At 39.8% G+C, this 11,390-nt stretch overlaps 1 pseudogene; it reads right to left on the reverse strand.

Annotated features, from left to right (window-relative positions):
• Positions 1–2,369: 2,369 nt before the first annotated feature.
• LOC112412369 (heterogeneous nuclear ribonucleoprotein A3 pseudogene) lies at positions 2,370–3,524 on the reverse strand (annotated as a pseudogene).
• Between the last annotated feature and the right edge of the window lie 7,866 nt (positions 3,525–11,390).

Genomic DNA, 11,390 nt, shown 5'->3' on the forward strand with positions numbered 1-11,390 from the left:
CTGAGATTGATTCTTCTGGGTTATGACTCTTCTCTAGTTCCTATAAGAAACTAGCCCCAATCCTGCCCCACACCGCAGACTTCACATAACACGGCAACTTCAATATACTTAGGCTGTTCTTGGCTTGGCTTTGAACCACTTGTCATCACCCTTCCCTCAGAATACACTCTGTCCTCGTCCCCCTGCTTGCCTTCTGACTGAATCGCACTTTTCCTCACTTTCAGCCTTTCCTGATGCCTGGAAATGTCTTGCTGGTTCAGATCATAGGGCATACCAGACCCAGTTTGGTTTCTCTTGTACTTACACCACACTGGAGGAACTTGCATAAAAACCACTTGTGACTGATGGAGTGTTCGGACTCTCCATTACAGAGTCTCTCTTCCTCTCCTGCTCTTTCTTACGGTGCAAACATGCATGTGTTCAGCTAACAAATATTTATCTCAGATGCAGCTGAGATAGTGTGACAATAAGATAGACAAGCTTGATGCTGTAATGGAGCTAACATTCCAATGTGGAGAAAAACAACTAACAAGCAAATGCATAAATACCCAAAACTTTCGGATAGGATCATGACTATTAAAAAAAGAAAAGAAAAAGAAAAAGCACGTAGAGCAAAAGAGGACCAGGTGGGTGGGTGGAGCACAATATCAGATGAGTTGGTAAGGGGTCTCCGAGGCAGTGGCACTTGAATGCCTGAATGGCTAATGGGGCCAACCAGATGACACCTGAAGGGAATAATACTACGGATGGAGGGAACAGCAAATGCAAGTGATCTAAAACAAAAATGAGCCTGATGTGTTGAAGGAGAAGAGGCCCAGTGTGGCTAAAGTGTAGCTAGAGAGGGAGAGGGTAGTATGAACTGGGGTCATAGATGTAGGCAGAGTCCACACCACAAAGAGCCTTATAGGCCATTTGATTTGATTCTCAGTAAAAGTGGAAGCTACTTAAGGATTTGGGGTTGGCTTATATTTTAAAGTGGGATGAAGGAGTTTGGAAGCAGGTAAGTCAGTTCTGTGGCTAGTTCTGCAGTCCAGGTGAGAAATGATGCTGGTTCTGAACTTTGCACTGTGGGAGCAGCTGTGGAGCTGGAGGGAAGTGGACAGGCTTGGAATATGTTTAGAAGTGGCACTAACAACCCTCTACTTATGAACTGAATGTGTGGGTGCAAAAGAAGGCGCGGAATCAAGGAATAGCAGCATTTGGGTTTAAGCAACTCTGCGTAGATGGTTATTCATTTACACAGTGGGGGAAATCTGAGTAGCAGTCATTTTTTTTGTTGTTTGTTTGTTTGTTGATTTAGAAATCAGGAGTGTCATGCTGGACATGCCGAATATGAGATGCAAAGTGTTGATGTGGAGTAGACACAGATCAGCATAAGTATGGAACTCAGAGGAAAGGTCAGGCCTGAGGATATAATTTTAGGAGCCATCAGAATAGATACGATATTTAAAGCTGGGGGTTGCATACACTGCTTTGGAGGGAGTGTGTCATCAAAGAAGAGGGCAGGGGAGAAGGAACCAGCAAAGAAGATTGAGAAGAAGTAGCCACTGAGGGAGTGGGGACACCAGGAGGAGTTAGTGGGTGGTGGAGAGCAAGAGGAGAAAGTGGTAAATGGTGTCGCATGCTGTTTAGAAGTAAAAGAATGTCAAGTTGGGAACGTTTCATGAGCTGTGGCAATTTGGAAGTTGGGAACTTTGACAAGAAGAGTTTCAGGGGGGTGGAGGTGGGAGAATACTGATGGGAGGACAGTGAGAGGAGCATGAATATGAACTACTTTTATTTGGGGGTACAAATTTTGCTGTGGAGGTGTGGCAGAGATACTACTTGCCTTCTTCACTCTTCACACCTATCTTCCCCTTTTACTTTAGAAGCAAAGACTCTTTACCTTGTCTTTGCTGCCTGGAACAAAGGCTTCATTTTCCATCCTCCCTTGTAGTTGAAGACTGAAATGTGGTCCTAGGACTAGGTTCTTGACATAGTATTTCTAGGCAAGCTTCTTTTTTTTTTTTTTTGAAAAGATTAAAATTCCTTAATTTTTTATTCCTGGTACTGCTACCACAATTTACAGGGCAATATACCTGATATAATGAAAAGAGAAAGAAAAAGTCAAAGCTACAACAGATAAAAGAGCTCAGGGATGTACATATAATTGACACTACATTGCATTCATCAATAGCTGCACTTTTTGCAAACTGTGGCCATGAACAGTTGTCCTGAACAAGAAGGGTTTCCTGTTTAAGCTGCAGTAACTTTTCTGACTAAGGATCATCATTCCTTCTGTGGCAGAGTTTTGCAGTTCCTCTAATGCATTTGGGACGACTGTCTCAAAGTAACCTGCAGCTTTCCTGACAACTCCTTGCTCTCTCCTGCTAAGAACTGTAGCCCTTTTCTTTGGAGTTTTTAGAACCTTTGCTACCCTATCCACCACTTTCACCACCAGATCCATAGCCATCACCATCGGGACTTCCCAAGCTTCTTCCACCAAAACTGCCCCCCTTCACGGATCCATAATTTGACTGCTGTTGTCCACTATAATTTCCAAAATCATTATAGCTCCCACCACCACCATAGTTACCTTCAAAATTTCCTCCTTCATTGTAACCATCATATCCTCCACCACCGCCACCATATCCACCACCTTGGTTTCCATATTCTGGCCCACCACCACCATAGCCTCCTCTACTACTGTAACCAGGACCACTGCCATAGCTACCACCGTCGCCTCCAAATCCATCATATCCGCCATCACCTCCTCCATGACTACCTCTGCTGCCACCACCTCTACTACCATAGCCTCCTCTTCCACCAAAGTTTCCACCACGGCCAGTTACCTCCACTGCCTCCAAAGTTTCCTCCATGACCCACAAAGCTGCCGGATCCACCTCCACGACCTCTTTGTGATCCAGCAGATTGCATTTCTTGTTTAGAAAGGGCCTTTTTCACTTCACAATTATGCCCATTAAGAGTGTGGTATTTCTGAACAACAACCTTATCAACTGTATCATGATCATCAAAAGTTACTCTCTTTTTTTCACTCTGCCTGTATTCCATAACTTCTATGGTTTCAATCTTGCCATACTTTTCAAAGTAGTCTCTCATATTATATTCTTCTGTATCTTCTTTAATACCACCAACAAAAATTTTCTTCACTGTTAGATGGGCACCAGGCTTTACAGAATCCTCTCTAGAAACAGCTCTCTTTGGTTCCAGTACACGCCCATCAACCTTGTGTGGCCGAGCACACATTGCTGCATCCACCTCTTCAACACAACAGTAAGTCACAAGACCAAAGCCCCTGGAACATTTTGTTTGGGGGGCGTCTCTCGTCACCACACAACCTGTAAGTGTGCCCCATTTCTCAAAATGTTCTCTTAAGCTATCATCTGTAGTTTCAAAGCTCAGACCACCAATAAACAGTTTTCTCAACTGTTCTGGTTCCTCTGGATCATGGACCTCCTCCCCCTGCGGCAGCGGCGATGGCCAGAGTCGGGCTGGGGGCGACTGGGTGGTGATTTTACCTCCATTTTGAGACCGGACTCGCCTAGGCAAGCTTTTTAAAAGGAAGCAATTCAGCTGGGAGGAACACCACTTTCGCGTTTTTCCTGCTGCCTGGAATGTGGGGTGTGACGACTTTACCTCAAGAGCAGCCATCCTGAGCCATGAGGTAATTTAGAGCACAACATCCAAATCCAATGCAGTGGAAAAAATGGTAGAAGGAGTCTGATCTCTGATGACTCAATGGCTTGCCTGTTTTTGCACATCTTTAGTGTGAGAGAAGAAACACTTGCATGTCTTCCCCTCTTACATTAACCAAATCTATTCCTAATTAATACAGAATCAAAGCAAAGAAATGGGTTGTGGGTTGGAGATAGGCATGAGGTCAATAGAGGTTTTGTTTGCTTGTTTTTAAATCGAACAATTCACTGGGTAGGAATTAGATACTCTGATCTATTCTTTGGAAAAATTCCACAGTTATTCAAGATACCTGTTATAAAAGTTTTTGTTTCTGGATTTAGATTTAGTGTATCAGTCAGGGTTCTTGTGTCCAAGCTATAGAAACTGACTCTGGCTGGTTTAAGCAGAAAAGGAAATGCCCGAAGGCAATCAGTGCCTAACTGAATTGTGGATGGCTGGGAAGTCAGGCTTGGACAATAGGTAGAAAGAGGCAGGCAGGACACAGGACCACAGATACAGTCATGTCATGGAATCGGTCTGTTAGGGACACCATAGCCATTGCTGATGAACTCCAGATGCCCCTTCTGCCCACACCACTCCTGGAGGCTGAATGCTATTGCCAAATAGATTCTCTGCCACCATCCCCTCCTTCTTTGTGTCATAAGTGCCTTCTTCAAAATCTGTGATGGAGTAACTGATTGACCTAACTTATGTACCCTTCTAGCTGCCAGGGAAGCTGGGAAAGAAACATTCTGGCTTTTTTAGACCTCTAGAGTGAGAGGTGCCTCCCACAAAAAGTCATATAGGGGTTCAGATGCCAGGTGAACAAAGTAATAATTAAAAATACCAGCAAATATCTACTACGTTTAGTTTCTTAAGTATTATAATAAACAATATTTAGTATTCATTTAAAAAGTTGACAGGTAAGTGACACATACCATGGTAATTTCAATGTGAATTTTTAGGTCTATTTGGATTATGTAGTGGTGCGGGCAGAAGGGGGTATCCAGAAAGATAAATATTTAAAACTGCAATAAATTACTGAAATATACAGAAAAAAATCAAAGGTACATTTGAATGGTAAAATCAGCTTCTGTGTCAGAGGCCTATTGTTAAGATAAGGTAAGAAAATGTAAATGTCAATGTCAAATAAAAATATTTTGTAAGAGTAGAGTATACCTGTGCATGTCTTTTGAGTACAGGGTTATGTCTACAGCATGGAAGGACAATTGGCAAATCCATCCATTATTTTTGTAAATTTTCTAGCATTAGCAATTTACCATTTATTTAGTACTTACTCTGTGTTTGGCATTGTGTGAGGTACACACATTTTCTTATCCTCATGACAACCCTTCAAGTCATCCCCCCTCTATGGCTCCAAAAATTAGGTGCAGAGAAGCCAAGTCACTTGCTAAAGGTCATGCAGCTGGTGAATGACATAAATAGGATTTTAATTCAGGTTTAATGAATGAAACGTGGGTACAATTTAGCAAAGGAGTGCAGTAGGGCACTTAAGGAGCTCCAAAGCCTTATCCAGGTTAATTCACTTCAAGAATCATCCCAGTTTATACATTAATTAGGAGACTCTAGATGCTAGCTAGAGTTCCACATGATTTAGGTAAACGTCCATATGATTTAGTATCTTAGATGGCATATGATGATCAGCAGCAAATATGACTTGACAGTTTGTCCTTATCTATTGAAATATCTTCAGCTTTATGTTGGTAGATGTGACAATTTCCATACGTCAAGCTGGAGATCTATAAAAAGTGGATTTGGCCCAAATTATCTAGATGCATGTTTATGCTCATTAGATTTACCCACTTACCTTGTTAGTGGGTCAAACAATTAGTAGAATAAATAATCAAGTTTCTAGCTTAATTAGAATACTGTCCAAACATATTGAGGGAGAAATTGACCAGAAATTAATCATATTTAAATGCATATTGAGTGGACATGTTGACCTCTCATTTTGCATATATATATCTGATTATAGATATTATATAAGATTTATTTTCAGAATTTTATTGTCTTATAGTAGAACCTGATAATATGAATCATCATACTGGATAGCGTTACCTTCATGAATTAAATAAAAAAAATTTCTACTAAAGGAAACAAAAAGGACAGAAATACATTCATTCCTGTTCCATAATGACACAAGAGGGAAGGCTTACTGTTGGATAAATTGAAAAGGAAATGGTCTTTGGAGAGATAAAAATGGAATTTGTTACCTTTTAAGAGGACGTAGTTTTTTGGGTTTTTTTTTCCTCTCTGCCTCTGATTTAATGCTCTTACTCAATTGTGACAGTGAAATCTATTGAAAGTGACTTTTCCCTTGCTTGCCAGTGGAGAGGAGGTACAGGTTACTAAGCCTCTGAGGGTGCTCCCTGCACCTCTAGCTGGAGACAGGGCTTTAGTGGGTTTATGGAGACGCTGAAATCATATACAAAATGTTGAATTTAGGAATGTGTGAGTGTTTTTGTGGGAAGAGGTTCCTCCCTCTGAGGAACCTCCCTCAATTTCCACCACTGACTCAGAGAGGGGTGTGGCCCCAAAAGGGTAACCAGCACTGCTGCTGAGTGGGGATCCTGTTGCCTGAACACCAAAGCAGACACTTTTGCTCTAAGTCAAAAGGGTTGCTTGAGAGTAGGTGCAGAAATGGCATCAGGATGGTATTACTTGTGATCATAAATAATAAACACATTGTTTTCAAGCATTTTAATACAAAAATGCATTTAAAGAGAACTTTACAGTTATCAGGTCACTTTTATCTGTATTTATTCAATTACAAACCACAGTAATCCTGTGTTAAGACTAGATAATTAAAATTATCTTCATTTCACAGCCAAGCAAATAAAAATACAGAGGGAACAAAACCAATGACTTGTTCTAGAGATTGGAAGACTCACAGAGGTGAGCACCCTTCCCATAGTATTTGGATCAGAAGTGGGTATCTGACTCAAACTGGGTCAGTCAGAAGTCCTTGTAAGAGAGGTTGGAAGGGTGACCAAAAATCAAATTGTTTGCCCAGCAGGGCTCTGGGGTGTTGGTCTTCTGCCTATGGTAAATAGCTAATCAGGAGGAGGAGGGCTAGGGGTGAAGGGAGAAGGGGCGGGGGAGGTGGGAGAAGTGTTTTAGAGTCCAGATTCAGGCTCTTTATCTGCCCCAGATCCCTGAGACAGACTTGCATCTGTGATACAGTTTGGAGCAGAAGTTGCATAGACTAGAGAAGACACTTGTCATTTTTATTGGAAAATAATGCTTGAAAATGAAGTAAAGAACTCATTGAACATAACTCTGGTAGAAGTCAGGCTTTGCAAGAATCATGTGTTTGCAAGAATCATGAAATAGCAAGCAAAAAATAATTTAAAGGAATCCCAATCTTGGGTCTCTTGGGGACAATTTACAACCCATAAGAACATCTTTTAAAAAGCCACTTTCAACCTGATTCCTAGCTCCTCAGGCCTATTTTGAAACGACTCACAATGACAGATTAAAAACTCCCACTTACACTTCAACATGTGTGGATTTATGTCTCATTGTTTTCACTCCCCCCACCCCCTCTTGTTCTTTCCTCTCCTTATCTTTATTACCCATCACAGAAACTTGGAAACTTGGGAGGTGTAGGGAGGAAATTGAAGTTTTGAGAGAAACTGGTAATATTTACATGTTAAGAGATATCACTCATGCTACATATGTTTATAATAAACGTCTGGTTTTTGCCTAAACTGATATGAGCTGGTTTCTATTATTTCCAACAAAGAGTTCTAAGTAATATATTCATGGAGATGGTGGCAGAATTGGGGCGAGAACTTGGGTCTTTTGATTTAAAATTCCTTGTTCTTTTTGCACACCGTGGGTCTGTCTGCATAGTCTTCTACTGCCAGAGAATTGAGGATTCCTTAATCCTCTGAGTACTTTTAAAACAGTTTTGGATTTCTTATTAGTCTGTGAACTCCATGAGGGTAGGTATTGTGTCTGTCTTGTTCACTTCTGTATTTTCAATGCCTAACACATTGTTGATGTGTGAAAAATTGTTGGTGCTCAAAAAATTATTGAAAGAATGAATGAAGCCTCCATCTTTGTTTTTTAAAATTGTAATCTTATTTACATTTGTGGAGTATCTTGACAGAAAATTGTAGTAGATGAATATGATCTGTATAAATACAATTGCTATTAAAGCTGCCTTTCAGGATAAAATATTAAATTTCTGATAATTCTTCATTATTGTTTCTGTTTTTTCCCCTTTGTGGTTTATATCTCAAGGGAAACTTTTCTAATTAACTGTGATTTCTGTTGAAAGCTCTTTACTCAAAGAGGGCAGTCGGTCTTATCTTTAAGTTAAGACTTCTGGTTACATGTTAACACGAAGGGGAGTGGAAGCTAATTTTGCTAATCAGAAACAGCTATAGTTACATAGTTCAGGCCCCAAATTACGGGATGGACAATAGGGAAAAAGACTGATGAAACAATATTTCAAGCTATGTTTTCTACACATATTGCAATGAATTGTATTATGATGAATACAAATCATAATAGACTTGGTTGAAAGCCCAATAAGTGTGTTGTGTCATAGTGACAATTGCATTGGGCTGTGAAAAATCTTCCTTGAGATTTGAAAAATCCTTGACTTCTTGCTCTTATAGCCTAATAACATTTGTAGCAGAAGCAACTTAACCTTAATATCTACTTTATTCTTCTAAGAAATGCCTTTCTGACCCATACCCCCAAAGGAACTGAATTTCTTCTCCCAGGAATTCAGGACTTCCTGCCTCTCTCCCTACCATTCTTTAGATCTTGGATTCAGAAGGAGGTAGACATAATATTCCAGGGGCATGAAGGTAGGCATGGTGTCCTTCTTGATCTCTCAGACTGGGTTGAGTTGTTCAGTATGGAGCAGAGAGTGGTCTGGACTGAAAGATCAGGTTCAAAACTTACCTCTGGCACTTCCTAGCTTTGTGACCTCCAGCAAGTAAATTACTTTTTCTGATAATAAATTTCCTCAACTGTAAAACAGGAGTAATGATACCTTTACAGGTTTATTGCTAAATGAGGTGATACGTTAAATACCTGGTACATGTTGACCTCCAAAAAGGAGTGCTTTCTCCTTTTCCTCCCCAATAACTCTCCTTCACTCAGTTTTGTGCCTCCATGAAGAAAAGCCTGTGACTTTCACTAAGCCTTTTGAGGTTTTTCTCTGAAAAGATACCTTCCTTTGACTCTTGGGAAGACTTGCAGAGACTGCAGAGGCTCACCTCTCCCCTGCATCTGTGTCTCTGGGGCACTGGGACTCTACAGCCTGGTGAGCTTGCAGGGAAAACATCATGTTCAGAACTCTCCAATGACCTTGCTCACTCAAGCCCTTAAGTACCAGGTTACAGGCAAATGGTCAGCCACGTTGATGCCTATTCTATTTTTCTTGTATAAGGAGCTGATAAAGTAGCATAGGATCATGGATTACAACAGGCGATGATTGAGGTCATCTTTTAAATATTTAATAATAATTTAGACTTGCATGTTAAGATAATTTTCCCAAACTAGGATAAATTTTTAATAGAAAGTGGGTATTAGAGCAAGGCAAATTTTACATCACGCCAAAAAACTTCATTTAGATCATTTTCACACACAAGTAAATTATATTATTGATGGCTATGGCTTATTACACCTGCTAAGATATAAGCAAAAAGTTTAACCTCTTAATGGAATGGAGTCACTAATTCCCTCAGATTCCATGATTCTTTATAAAAGGGGAGAATTGACTTTTGACTCCTGCAGTATATATTTTCCAAGTTAATCTCCTTTCTACCTTGGGTAGCATGGCCAAACATCTCGGTTTGCCCAGGACAGTCTTGTCTGGAGACTTTTGTTGTGGTTTAATTATTAATATACTCCCCCCCTCCCCACCACACACACCAAAGATGGTTTGAACAATGCGATTTTATGAGTACGCTAACCTTGGAGAATTACATTTGATATTTTTCCTTTGGAATTTCAGAAGTAAACTTGAAATTTCAGTTTTACCTTTAGAACAGGAGTTCTATGGATAGAAATCAGAATTTGAGGGGTCTGTGAACTTGGATAGAAAACAAATATGCTTCTATTACATCTAACTCTAATTGTCCTTCAATTATGAATGCAGGTGGCAAACTACAGCAGTGCTAGGTACTCCTGTGACTTTGTTACCAAGAAAAACCACAGCTATTTTCATATCACATTATAGCTATTACAAATTTACAAAATGTCACTCATATTCATTGTTACTTCTGAATTAGAAAGATCACATGAGATCATAATCTTCATGTTTACAGATACTGTGCAATGTTGCTGGCCAGCTACTGGTCAACTCTATACTTTCACCAAACATCAAATCATGTAGTTCTACAGTGATATCCCAGACATTTATGCTGCTTTACAGGATCACTCATCTACGATTGTTTGTTGATCAATATGAGGAATTAGTTCTTAAATTTTTGCAAAACTAGAAAGTTTATTTATTTATTTTTATTTACTTATTTATTTTTCTGCGGTACGCGGGCCTCTCACTGTTTCGGCCTCTGCGGAGCACAGGCTCCGGACGCGCAAGCCCAGCAGCCACGGGCCACGGGCCACAAGATCTTCCCGGACCAGGGCACGAACCCACGCCCCCTGCATCGGCAAGCAGACTCTCAACCACTGCACCACCAGGGAAGCCCTAGACAGTTTAAATAAGAATTCTTAACTCTCTGCAAGGCAGCAAAGCCTTTTGAATAGAGCACATAAGTTCTATTGTCACCTTAATGGATACTCTTGGAAATCTCCTTGCTGTCAGTCAGTGCTGGAGTGGATGCTTTACATGAGATACAAAATTCTCTGTCAATTTCTTTGAAAAGAGAAATTTGCAAACATCTGGAAACATTTCAGAAAGTTTTACCAGTTATTTTATCTTGATGGCATCAAAGTTGAACCATGGACTATTATTCTTTTTCTTTTTGATATAAAGTATATTGAGAGGATGAGCTAGCCAAAGGGGAATTCATTAGTTTTAGGTTAAAAAAGCAAAACAAACAAAAAAACAAAATCCCGTTCGAGTTTAATTCACAAAACCTTGGAGAATTCAGGGGTTCCTTGACAGAAACTATTCCTATCTTGTAAAGTAGCTTAAAAAGCTTTAATCCATTTACAAGGATTTACATTTACAAATCAGCATTTTCAACACCTGTAACAAATAATAACTAAAACAATTGACATCAGTTGTTTATCCAACATGACATGCCTATAGCTTTTTCAAAGAGCTCTCCAGAGTTTAATGTTCTTATTCAATCTAGCAACAGCAGACTTCCCACTGGTTAAGTCTTTGAAGGTAAATTTATTTTTAATTTGTTTATATTTTAATGTATTTTTAAATTTAACACAATAATAAAAAACACATAGTATTGTATTACACATTTGTCTTTCAAAGCTATTTTGACAGCCATGTTTCAGTGTAATTGGTTTCTCTTGTAATTCTGTGTATTTTATTTTTTGCATTAAAAAACATTTTTCTGAAAGGGATCCCTGGCTTGATCAAATTGTCTCTATATTGCCAACAGGGTCCATGACACACATAAAGGTTAAGAACTTTGGCTTTGGGGAATTCCCTGGTTAGGACATGGCACTTTCACTGCCGAGGGTACGGGTTTGATCCCTGGTCAGGGAATTAAGATCCAGCAAGCCAAAAAAAAAAAAAAAAAAAA

Source organism: Neophocaena asiaeorientalis, unplaced genomic scaffold (genome assembly GCF_003031525.2).
Source record: "Neophocaena asiaeorientalis asiaeorientalis breed wild unplaced genomic scaffold, Neophocaena_asiaeorientalis_V1.1 scaffold594, whole genome shotgun sequence".
NCBI lineage: Eukaryota > Metazoa > Chordata > Mammalia > Artiodactyla > Phocoenidae > Neophocaena > Neophocaena asiaeorientalis.